This window comes from Branchiostoma belcheri, unplaced genomic scaffold (genome assembly GCF_001625305.1).
Source record: "Branchiostoma belcheri isolate BF01 breed outbred unplaced genomic scaffold, Haploidv18h27 scaffold22, whole genome shotgun sequence".
Lineage (NCBI taxonomy): Eukaryota > Metazoa > Chordata > Leptocardii > Amphioxiformes > Branchiostomatidae > Branchiostoma > Branchiostoma belcheri.
The window spans coordinates 3381840-3394680 of NW_017803713.1; positions in this window are offsets into that span (position 1 = coordinate 3381840).

Genomic DNA, 12841 nt, shown 5'->3' on the forward strand with positions numbered 1-12841 from the left:
CGAAATCCTGATAAAAACGCCTGAAAACCGAGAAAAAATCCTAAACCTCTGCTTGGAGAGTTATGAATTGTCTGGTATCAGAAGATGACACGTACACTGCTTCATCTACATAGAAATGAATTGATTCTGTCTGACAGTGACGTAAGCTAACGTCAAAGTTGTTTTTTCTTTTGGCTATACAGTGTACATCATACGTCATATATGATTCAGTCAAAACTTATTTACATGTGCTGTGCTCTGATAACCAGTCAATTTATCCTATTACATAATGACACGCTATTGGCATAACCGACACCGCATTTTGATACTAGTATACGTAGAACATCAAGGTGGCCGCCGTTGTCCTTTATTTGATTTTATTTAATGCTGTTCGTTGTGCCCGCTTCAATCTGTAACCCATCACTGCAAGGTGCCGCTCAATATTGCCCTTCTCCGAGTCATTGTTTGACACCCTTTTTCCTCTTCTTTTTTTCTGCTGAAGATCAGTTCAGCATCGCCCTAGCTAGGCAGCCTAGGCTTTCTTGCTACGTGACCCAGACTAGGAAATGTTCGCACGGTTCGCATGCGTGTATATTTCCTCATTTTGCACGAATTTGGCACGAATGTGTTTTTCCTCACTACACACTTATTTGACACGCACATGAATGTTTGAGAGAAAGGGGACGACGGCACGACAATGTATTAGATTGAACGAAAGACCTTTATTGTACGTTAATTCTCTTACAAGCTAAGTAGAGGTCTGCAAAACACTTCAACTATACTTAATGTAAACTAGTATTTACAGGTTCAACTTCTTCTCGCTTCTTGAGGCAGTTGTAGATGTACAAACATGTGAGTGAATGATAGTTTCAAAAGGAATAACACTTTTTTCGTGCTTCATCTAAAAGTCTAAAGCTGGGGAAATTATGTGTAATATAAGCATAGAGAGAATCCCTCTGATTTCTATAATGATTATGTACAATCAACTACAAAATGACACGTATCCTCAATTCGTGCAGTTTGTGTGAACTAATCTGGAGATTTGTGATGGCTGTTCTGTGTCGAATATTTGTAATTCTCATATATTTTTCCTCGTGGTAAGTATTCGTTAGTAATCTGTATGATCGTAATTTGTTGTTGTTCCGCATTTCTGATATGAAAGATTGGATATACATGTACATTACTTAAGACGTTGGTAGATGGATGGTATAATTTGAGGTAAATTAAAGGTAGATGACAAGGACGAATGCCAGACATAGGCAAAACCACATTCTAATGTCTCGCAGACACCAGTAGCCCAGCATTTGGCACCTACTGCATCTAAATTTATTTGGCACAATAGGGCGTCTGCAGACAGACTATCAGCTGGTATGTTCTGGCGTATTCTAATCTAAGGTGATACCTTCCTAATTTGGCCATTACCGCAAGATTACAAGAGCATTTGGGCACATTTAAAGACTGTTTGCAGAATTTTAGGTGGGCGGCTTCAATTGGGGAGGATTTAGGACTTTTGAAAGATCACCATATTCTGGACCCATGCAATAAAATAGGTTTTACACAGGCAACAAATACTTTGCTCCTTACAGAAATTGTAGTGTCGGCTTGGCAAAGACATTGGTTAATTCCAAATGTGGTCTTCAGACCTTTGCTGTGCAAGTATTTGTTGTTCGCCTTGAATATACAAGCTGAGTTTACAATAATGCCCAGATAACAATAGTTTGTTACAATTTTAACTACATTCTTACTAAAAAGGAAATGGCGGTCTTTTGGCAGGCGACCTACTTTTGTAAAAACAATGACCTTTAATTAGTTTTCTTGAGATTTACATTCAACTTCCATGATTTACCATAAGTTTCTAATCTACTTAAAGACGTTTGTAGACCTTGTTGAGATTGAGAGAAAAGTACAATGTACTACGCCGCCTACATATAATAAACATGACACTTTCTTGTTATGTGAGAGGGGAGGACTACAAAAGTGGCAGACTTTAGCATTGTCATTACGTACCTAGAGTAAGTACATGTATATATGTTCATGTCACTGTTAAGATAAGTTGAGTGTTAAGATTTGAATGCAGCGTCACTCTGTCTTCGTCTTACTATTAGGTAGATCAGTGAAAAAAAGCAGAAAAGGTCCCGGAGCCATGGCTGAAGACATCATCTCATGGGCACAACATTGGGGGTCTACCAGGAACTCTATAAAGTACCTTTATACTCTAAATCACCAGGCATAACCAAAGCTTGAGGCCATCTTCGTTGATGAGAAGTACGTGGGTGTAGAAAGAATCATACATGTATGGTATACAGGCTTCCAAGCCTCAATTACTACCAGGTACATCATACATGTATAGTCTAACAGCTCCCAAACCTCAATTACTACTAGGTTCATCATACATGTGTTGTCTACTCGCTTTAAAACCTACAACCACGTACACAGACGAAGAAGTTGGATCAGGCCACTTTGACTCCTCCCAAGGGAGGGACAGATTAACGTCTAAATTTCTAAATTGATGTACACATTTCTGCAAAAAAAAAAGAATATTTACGAAACAATATTTCTTCAAACATCTTGCATTTCACTGTACTAACTGATTTTTCGTTTTATCTCATGAACAATACAATGTGGCCATTTTGGGGGACTTCAGTGTTCAGCACCCTGTTGTTTCTATACAATACCAGACAAGACACCTTTGCGGGGGAATTTATTTTTCAATATTTATATCATCTCCCTGCAATGAGTCTCTATTTCGCTATTCTGGTCGGTTCTCTCTGAAGACAAGTCGCTCGCAGAAGCCTTACTGTTGGTAGAGAATGTCTGATCTGAATCTTTCTTTTCCATATCTCCATAGTACACTCCGAGTACAGTAGCACTCCAAGGTGTAGGTGATGTATGTAAGGTTACTAGAGTTACCGGTGTTACTAAAGTTACTAGCGCGTGACAGTCTGTATCATCGACTTTTACCGTAAAAAACACAGGAAGGCAATATTCTCTTTATTACATGGTTAGGCATCTTAATATATTCTTACTTACAAAAATTGCACATTTATGAATAAACAAACAAAAAACCTAACTGAAAGTAGTCAAGAAACATATAGCATACAAATATATATATATATATATGTGTATATGTGATGAACCGATAGTAAAATCTCACCTACAACCCCACTAGGGACAATAGGTAATCTGGAAGCAGATCATTTGGTGCCCGCAATACAGTATCAAAGTGGCAAGACAATATTACATTGGCAAGAGAGTATCATCGGTAGGGCAGTATTTGATACTGGTGGACAAAAGAAACCAGTATTAAAACAGGAGCCCTAACAAAAACGCCTAAAGCTTTAACCTCTGCTTGGAGAATACTTCTAATCTTATTGCGGACAATGTCATATGAATTGTCTGGTATCAGAAGAGGAATGAATATAAATGGAATAGAAATGAATTGATTCTGTCTGAAAATGACGTTGGCTAACGTAAGAGTTGTTTTTCAGTGAGCCATACAGTGTACATTAGAAGCCATGTATAATTCAGGCAAACATTTTAGCATGTATGTTCTGTGTTACTGATAACCAGTCAATTTTTCGTATAACGTAATGACGAGTTATCATCACAACAGACACTGCATTTTTAATGTAGGACATCAAGGCGGACCGTCATTGTCCTTTAGTCGTTTTTTTGTCAATTTGGCAATCAAACATTGCAACTTCCTGCTCGATTCGGTTTACCGTACATGTATATTCAGCTCCCAAACCTCCAATCACGTCCACTTTAACTCTCTTTGGAAGAGGAAGGTTAGCGCCATGGGAAATTTTAAATTCATAAGACACTTTAAAACAACTTCTTAAAAAAACACTTCTCTACACACACCTTATATATAACTTTAGAAGGATCTATAACCGATTTTTTCGTTACATCTTATAAAAGTAACAATTTCGCAATTTTAGAGAGTTCATTGGTCAATACTTTGATTTCGATACATTAGGAGAGAAGGCGTCCTTGTGGGGGGTATAACGTCTATGGTATATGTTTATTCAATATCTATATCATCTCCCGGTACTGATTCTCTATTGTGCCATTGAGTTCGGTTCTCCCTGCAGACAAGCCGCTCACAGAAGCCTCTCCGTAAGTACAAAATGTTTGAATCCTTCTTCTCATTTCCATATGACCGCCATAAACTGTCTAAGGATAGTAATTTCAGTTTGGATGATATTTTTTATTTCTCCTTGAAGATTGGCAGTGGAAATTGATTTATGTATATATACATGGTCATTTTTTTCTCTGACATAAACGAAACACAGCAACCGTCTAGTTGTGCAGAAAAGTGAGTAGTTTTATCTTTTGCGGTACCAAAGATAAAGGAAGAAACGTGAGTCTGTGAAGGTTGGATATTTTTGCATATCAATCAATAGTTCGAACTTAGAAACCTGGCTTTGTCATCTGGTCTCTTAGAGTCATTGACCAAAGGTAGTGAATACTACCTGAAACGTCTGACCGTACCCAAAATCATATCCAGTTGCTTGAGTAACTGCTTTTTGGCGAAGAAACATGTGATTTAAACGTGACAATTACTATAAAATACACAACAAGGTATGGTTGTATGTTTTTCACTAAGAAAGATTGGAAACTTTATGACCTAACAAACTCAAGATCATACCATATACTTGATGAACCGCTAGAAAAACAACCTCAGCTACAACCCTACCAGGGACAATAAGTTATCTCCAAGTAGATCTTTTGGTGGCTGCAATATACAGTATCAAAGTGGCAAGAGAGTATCATTGGAAGGAAGAGAAACTATTCCTTAAACAAAACCCTGATAGCATCGGCTAAAACACGACAAAAATAAGCCTCAACCTCTGCTTGGAGAGTATGTCCAATCTTGGCGCTGACATATGAATTGTCTGGTATCAGAAGAGGATATGTACACTGCTTCATGTACATAGAAATGAATTGATTCTGTCTGACAATGACGTAAGCTAACGTCAAAGTTGTTTTTTTTTTCTTTTGGCTATACAGAGTACATTATAAGCCAACATTGGGGGTCTACCAGGAACTCTAACCCAGTACCTTTAAACTCTAAATCACCTGGCCTAACCAAAAGATTGAGACCATCTTCGTTAATGAGAAATATATGGGTGTAGAAAGAATCATTCATGTAGTCTACCAGCATTCAAGGCTCAATTACTACCAGGTACATTATACATGTATAGTCTACCAGCTCCCAAACACTACAAAATCCAGGGGGCCAACAAGTGTAGTCGACTCCCAGTTCCTTGACCTGGGGTAAGCCACTCCTATAATACCATAAATGGCCTTCTAGGCGTGACTACATACCGCTCAGGGGAGACGTTGATTGTCAGGGTGCCCCCGGGAGTGACCCGCGGCGTACAAGGAAATTCATAAACCATTGAATACTTCTTATTTTTGTTACTATGTGCCTTGCACTTGGGAGGGGGGCAGGAAATTTCGATACATAATGCATCAAAAAAGACATTTTATGACGATTTTACTTTACTTACTTTAAGGTTTGTGATAAACTAGTAAGTAGCAATCTCTGGGTTACATTCCGTTACGTTTGTTATCGATCAAAAACAAGATATCTCCTCCAAACTACTCACTAAACAGCAGAAGTCGTGTAGCCAGTACACCGGGCAGCCATTTTGTTCAAAACAACTTCTATTTGCCATGCGTAGAAGATAGAAAGTCCCTTTTTACTAGCCCATCCCACCCATTTTGGTTGAAATTGGTACAGTCCGTCTGCCAGCGGTGCGCGGGGGGAGTAGCGCTGGCCCTGGGGTCGGCAGGCAGGGCACGTCAAGTGTCACTGCAGCTGTAGGGCCGAAAACAGCCCGTGCATTTTGTAGTGACCTCAATTACTACTAGGTACATTATACACGTGTTCTCTACTGGCTTTCAAACCTCCACCCACGTGCACAGACGAAGAAGTTGGGTCAGGCCACGTTAACTCCTCCCAAGGGAGGGAAAGATTAACGTCTAAAATTCTAAATTGATGTACACATTTCTGCAAAAAAAATATTTACGAAGCAATATTTCTTCACACATCTTGCATTTCACTGTACTAACTGATTTTTCGTTTTATCGTATGAACAATACAATGTGGCCATTTTGGGGGACTGCAGTGTTCAACACCCTGTTGTTTCTATACAATACCAAACAAGACACCTTTGCGGGGGAATTTATGACGTCTATGGGATATGTTTTTTCAATATTTATATCATCTCCCTGCAATGAGTCTCTATTTCGCTATTCTGGTCGGTTCTCTCTGAAGACAAGTCGCTCGCAGAAGCCTTACTGTAAGTAGAGAAGGTCTGATCTGAATCTTTCTTTTCCATATCTCCATATCACTCCGAGTACAGTAGCACTCCAAGGTGTAGTTGATGTATGTATTGTTACTAGAGTTACTAGTGTTACTAAAGTTACTAGTGCGTGGCAGTCTGTATCATCGACTTTTACCGTAAAAAAACACAGGAAAGCAATATTCTCTTTATTACGTGGTTAGGCGTCTTAATGTATTCTTACTTAGAAAAATTGCACATTTATGAATAAACAAACAAAAAACCTAAGGTAGTCAAGAAACATATACAAATTTATATATATATATATATGTGTGTGTGTGTGTGTGTGTGTGTGTGTGTGTATCAGTAGCATCCATGTATATGTGATGAACCGTTAGTAAAATCTCACCTACAACCCCACTAGGGACAATACGTAATCTCGAAGCAGATCATTTGGTGCCCGCAATACAGTATCAACGTGGCAAAACAATATATCACATTGGCAAGAGAGTATCATCGGTAGGGCAGTATTATTACTTGTGGAAAAAACGAAACCAGTATTAAAAAAGGAACCCTGACAAAAACGTCTAAAGCCTTAACCTCTACTTGAAGAGTACGTACAATCTTAGCGCGGACATATGGATTGTTTGGTATCAGAAGAGGACACGTACACTGCTTCATGTACACGAGAAATGAATTGATTCTGTCTGAAAATGACGTTAGCTTACGTCAACAGTTGTTTTTCAGTAAGCCATACAGTGTACATTATAAACCATATAGGATTCAGGCAAACATTTTTAACATGTATGTGCCGTGTTACTGATGACAAGTCAATTTTTCGTATTACGTAATGACATGTTATCATCATAACTGCCACCGCATTACAATGTAGAACATCAAGGCGGACCGTCATTGTCCTTTAGTCGTTTTTTTCTGTCCATTGCGCCCCCTTCATTTGGCAACCAATCACTGCAAGGTCCTGCTCGATCATGTTCACCATACATGTATATTCTACCGGCTCCCAAACCTCCAACCACGTCTACAGACGGAGAAGTTGGGCAAGTCCACTTTGACTCTCTGGGGGAGGAGCAGCTTAGCGCCATGGAAAATTTTAAATTCATAGATACTTGAAAAACGTCTTTTAAAAAACACTTCTCTACACACATTTTAAATATATCTTCAGAAGTACTCTAAAACCAATCTTTTTCGCTACATCGTACGAAAATTACAATGTGGCCATTTTCAGAGAGTTCGATGTTCAATACAATACTTTTTGATTTTTTTTCTATACAATACTAGAGAAGATTTCTAGGTGGGGGTCTAACGTCTACTGTATGTGTTTATTACTCCGTGAAGGAGGTCAGTACCTCCGGACGGAGTGTTGTGAACGGCTGATTTTTCATGTTCGCAGTCAAAACACTGGGTTCTCTTTGTGTAATCGGCACGCAATTTTATACGCCGTCTGCGGACATGTCCGTGTTGATGCACAAATGTGTATTTTTGCCGTTGCTGCTTTCGCGGTCAATGTAATATTGCAGACGCACCCCTACAATTACGAGGCGAATTGGAATGGTCCAGAAAAACGCGTCGTTTGGAATGGCAGTGGGGGGGTGGAACTTCATGCAGATACGGGGTGGTTTTTATAAGTGGTTCCAGATGTTTTTGCCCATGGTTAAGAGATGGCAAGTTTTTTGGAAGATGTTCGCAGCCAAAACGCATTCTTCCGTACGTCGCATTTCTGTGTAATTTCGCATGTGGTGTGGCATTATGTCCGGGATGATGCACGTCTTTTTATTTTTACCGTAGCTGTTTTGATATTGGAGTAAATGCTTATTTTCGAAACATCCCCATGTCGTTGAAATGTTTTCGTCCGGCCGTTTATGTGACCGGTAGTACTTAGTAAGTCGCGGTAAGGCTGATGGGGACGGAAATGTGGGGTGGTCAGAGGTCAACATTACGAAATGTAAATACCGATGACGTAATCCTATCGATTTCAAATTGGTCGGCTGTGGCGACCTAGTGGCGGCGTGTATTTAGTCACGTAGCAACTGGCCGGTCGTCCTAGCAACGAGCATGCTGGTCGCTCCACTGTACACTTGGGTTGGGCCGCTCCATAGTGTTTAAATATAATAGTGGAGCAGCTCTTTGAAAAAATGGACAATATTTTTGAGCAACCCATCAATGTGTTCTCGGCCTCGTAGTCGGATGTGGTCTGGGACTGGTAAACCGCACATACTAGTAGATCGGGTAATTTTATGATTTGCTAGTTGTAAAGGCGTCTTGTAGTATGAGCCGGTATATGAAGAAGTAGCCTGTGTTACACAATCATGCTTTCGGCCGGACTGATGTGCAACTATTACTAATTACAGGGACTGCGCTAATGCCGACTAGTCGCGCTGTCCTGATACACCGCGAATGTTGGGCAATATGCGAGTGTTCCCTGTAGACAGTCCCGGGAGTCATTTTTTTCGCACATTCTCACATTCCAGGAGCCAAACCAAAATACGTTCATGAACCGAATCCAAAAAAACCGAAACATGAAAATCCGATGATCGGACCTGATGTACATTTCTCTTTCTCTAGATTGTACACACAATACACACATCTTTAGATAATCTGGCCATGGCAGGTAAAAAAAAAGTAACCCTGAATCATACTAGATTAGCGTAAATGCATGTTTATGCGTTCAAAACAAGAACAGAAATTGTTTCCCGGTATTAATCTCTTGAAACACGGCGCTGAATATTGACGCAACAATATTTCGGGCATCGCGCGCCCTTCCCCGTTGTTTAGACTGTATGCAAATCCCGCGTCACGTGTCGGCATTTCGCATCTCTGATTGGTTGTTGCGTCTTAAGATGACTGAGCCGACGTGCGTTTAAACAATTTTTCTTTGTTCAATTTATCACACTTCACAGAGAATTGCTAATGGCTACTTATTTTTGTTGCAATATATAATACTTCACGGAGAATTGTCGCCTATGGCTTCTTGTTCAATATTCATATCATCTCCCGGTACTGATTGTCTATTGTGCCATTGAGTTCGGTTCACCCTGCAGACAAGCCGCTCACAGAAGCCTCTCCGTAAGTACAGAATGTCTGAATCCTTCTTCTCAATTTTATATGACCGTTTAAGGATAGTAATTTCAGTTTGGATGATATTTTATTTCTTCTTGAAGATTAGCAGTAGATTAGTAGTATTGGTGTATATGGTCATTTTCTCTCTACCATAAACGAAACACAGCAACCACCCAAAAGAAAACCAAAAGAAAAGTGAGTAGTTTTATCTTATGCAGTAAGATAAATGGACATTAAACGTGACAATTTCCATGAAATACACAACAAGACAACGTTTATATTAATTCATTCAATATCACAATATCAAATCAGTATCACAATATCAAATTGGCAGGAGACTATCATTGGAAGGAAGAGAAACTATTCCTAAAACGAAACCCTGATTAAAAACGCCTAAAACCCGAGAAAAAATCCTAATCCTCTGCTTAAGAGTATGAATTGTCTGGTATCAGAAGGTAACGCGTACACTGCTTCATCTACATAGAAATGAATTGGTTCTGTCTGTCTTTTTTTCTTTTGGCTATACGGTGTACATCATACGTCATATATGATTCAGTCAAAAATTATTTACATGTGCTGTGCTCTGATAACCAGTCAATTTATCCTATTACATAATGACAAGTTATTAGCATAACCGACACCGCATTTTGATACTAGTATATGTAGAACATCAAGGTGGCCGCCGTTGTCCTTTATTTGGTTTTATTTACTGCTGTTCGTTGTGCCCGCTTCAATCTGTAACCCATCACTGCACCGCACATTATTGTCCTTCTCCGAGTCATTGCTTGGCCCCCTTCTTCTTCTTTTTTTTATCTGCTGAAGATCAGTTCAGCATCGCCCTAGGCAGCCTAGGCTTTCTTGCTACGTGACCCAGACTAGGAAATGTTCGCACGGTTCGCACCCGTGTATATTTCCTCATGGTGCACGAATTTGGCACTAATGTGTTTTTCCTCACTACACACTTATTTGACACGTACATGAATGTTTGGGAGAAAGGGGACGGCGGCACGGCAATGTATTAGATTGAACGAAAGACCTTTATTCTACGTTAATTCTCTTACAAGCTAAGTACAGGTCTGCAAAACACCAACTATACTTAATATAAACTAGTATTTACAGGTTCAACTTCTTCTCGCTTCTTGGGGCAGTTGTAGATGTACAAACATGTGAGTGAATGATAGTTTCAAAACGAATAACACTTTTTCCTGCTTCATCTAAAAGTCTAAAGCTGGGGAACTTATGTGTAATATAAGCATAGGGAGAATCCCTCTGATTTCTATAATGATTATGTACAATTAACTACAAAATGACACTTATCCTCAATTCGTGCAGTTTGTGTGAACTAATCTGGAGATTTGTGATGGCTGTTCTGTGTCGAATATTTGTAATTATGGGTTCACCACACCACGAAGTGGTGGTGAACCCATATTGCTTTTTCTGATGTTTCTTCTCCTCCTTCTCCTCCTTCTCCTTCTCCTGCCATTTTTTAAATGGATTCAGCTTCTTCATTTTAGGGCCTAAGGTCCTGAAATTTGGTATGGAGGTACAGTGGGCAAATACCCCTAGGCGTTTTTTAAATTTTTGTGATACAGGCTTTTAGAATGGTTTTATTTGAGTTTTTTGGCTGTGTTATAGCAAATGTATTACTGAGTTAGTGTGCAGTGTTACCACATTTGGGCATGAGTCATCACAATGGAATGCAGGGCATCAACCAATAGGCATGCAGCTTTCCTCTATTCTCCTTGCTGATTGGCTGTTGGAATTTAACAGGCTTAACTTAATTAATACCTGCTCAGATCCATTCCATACTGACAGTATGTCTGTATTCAAGTGTTTTGGTAGGTATTTCAAGCTTTCCTGCTCCAGCATTGGAATGCGGGGCATGAACACTTCTTTTTTCTTGAAAATCAACAGTTTGCATTATGCAATTAAAAATCCTAACCAATAATGTAGGGAATAGCTATCCAACTGTTGTAGTCTTAGTTGTATGTTACTTCATACTATAGTTATATCAATGTAAAGCATTGTTTTCCCTTGTGTTTCTCATTCTTTCCCTGCCATGTCGTAAAATGTGGTGAAGCCATTGCTGTATTTGCTCCAAAGCAAATGTCGGCCTTTCTAGTTCTCATATATTTTTCCTCGTGGTAAGTATTCGTTAGTAATCTGTATGTTCGTAATTTGTTGTTGTTCCGCATTTCTGATATGAAAGATTGGAGATACATTGCTTAAGACGTTGGTAGATGGATGGTATAATTTGAGGTAAATTAAAGGTAGATGACAAGGACGAATGCCAGACATAGGCAAAACCACATTCTAATGTCTCGCAGACACCAGTAGCCCAGCATTTTGGCACCTACTGCATCTAAGTACGTTCTGGCGTATTCTAATCTAAGGTGATACCTTCCTAATTTGGCCATTACCGCAAGATTACAAGAGCATTTGGGCACATTTAAAGACTGTTTGCAGAATTTTAGGTGGACGGCTTCAATTGGGGAGGATTTAGGACTTTTGAAAGATCACCATATTCTGGGCCCATGCAATAAAATAGGTTTTACACAGGCAACAAATACTTTGCTCCTTACAGAAATTGTAGTGTCGGCTTGGCAAAGACATTGGTTAATTCCAAATGTGGTCTTCAGACCTTTGCTGTGCAAGTATTTGTTGTTCGCCTTGAATATACAAGCTGAGTTTACAATAATGCCCAGATAACAATAGTCGCCACAAGCTAAAGCACAACCCCAGCATACAGCTTTCATTGGATGGCAAATTAATAGAGCAGGTAACTCAGGCAAAATTACTTGGTTTCCTAATGGACCAGCACTTGACTTGGACCCCACACATTGATAAAGTGTTAAACAAGATGACTGGTGCCCTTGCAGTACTAAGGAGATCTAGAAATCTCCTTTCTGAAGGACCTTTAAAGACTGTAACTCAAACATTAGTCTTATCTCACATGGATTATTGTTCTTGCTTGTTGTCCACTGGCCTACAAACATCCTTAAACAAACTACAGACCTTGCAGAATAGGGCTGCCAGACTTGTTTTAAATGCACACTACACAGACAACACCAATGACATGCACAGGAGACTAAAATGTCCCACAGTTAAAGAAAGACTATACACTGGTACACTCTCAATGTTCAACAAACTTCTAGCAACTAAGAAACCTGAGGCTATTTACAAAAGATTACAAAACGTCAACAGCACTCATGACCACAATACTTGTAAGAAAATTCAAACTCTACTACTGGATCAGTTAACGGATTTATTTCCGGACGTTTCGAGTGACATCCATCACTCTTCTTCAGCGTCACAAATGAACAGAGAACCGATTCACTCTTATATACAAGTAACTAGAAAAACCGGTTAAACAACAAGGTCCGTAAGAAGCTTTATCATGTAAAAGAACGGTTCACTCAATGTACAGGAATTAGAACTAGAAAAACCTGTTCAACAACCGTAAGAGTCTTTGTCATGTAAAAGACTTTACA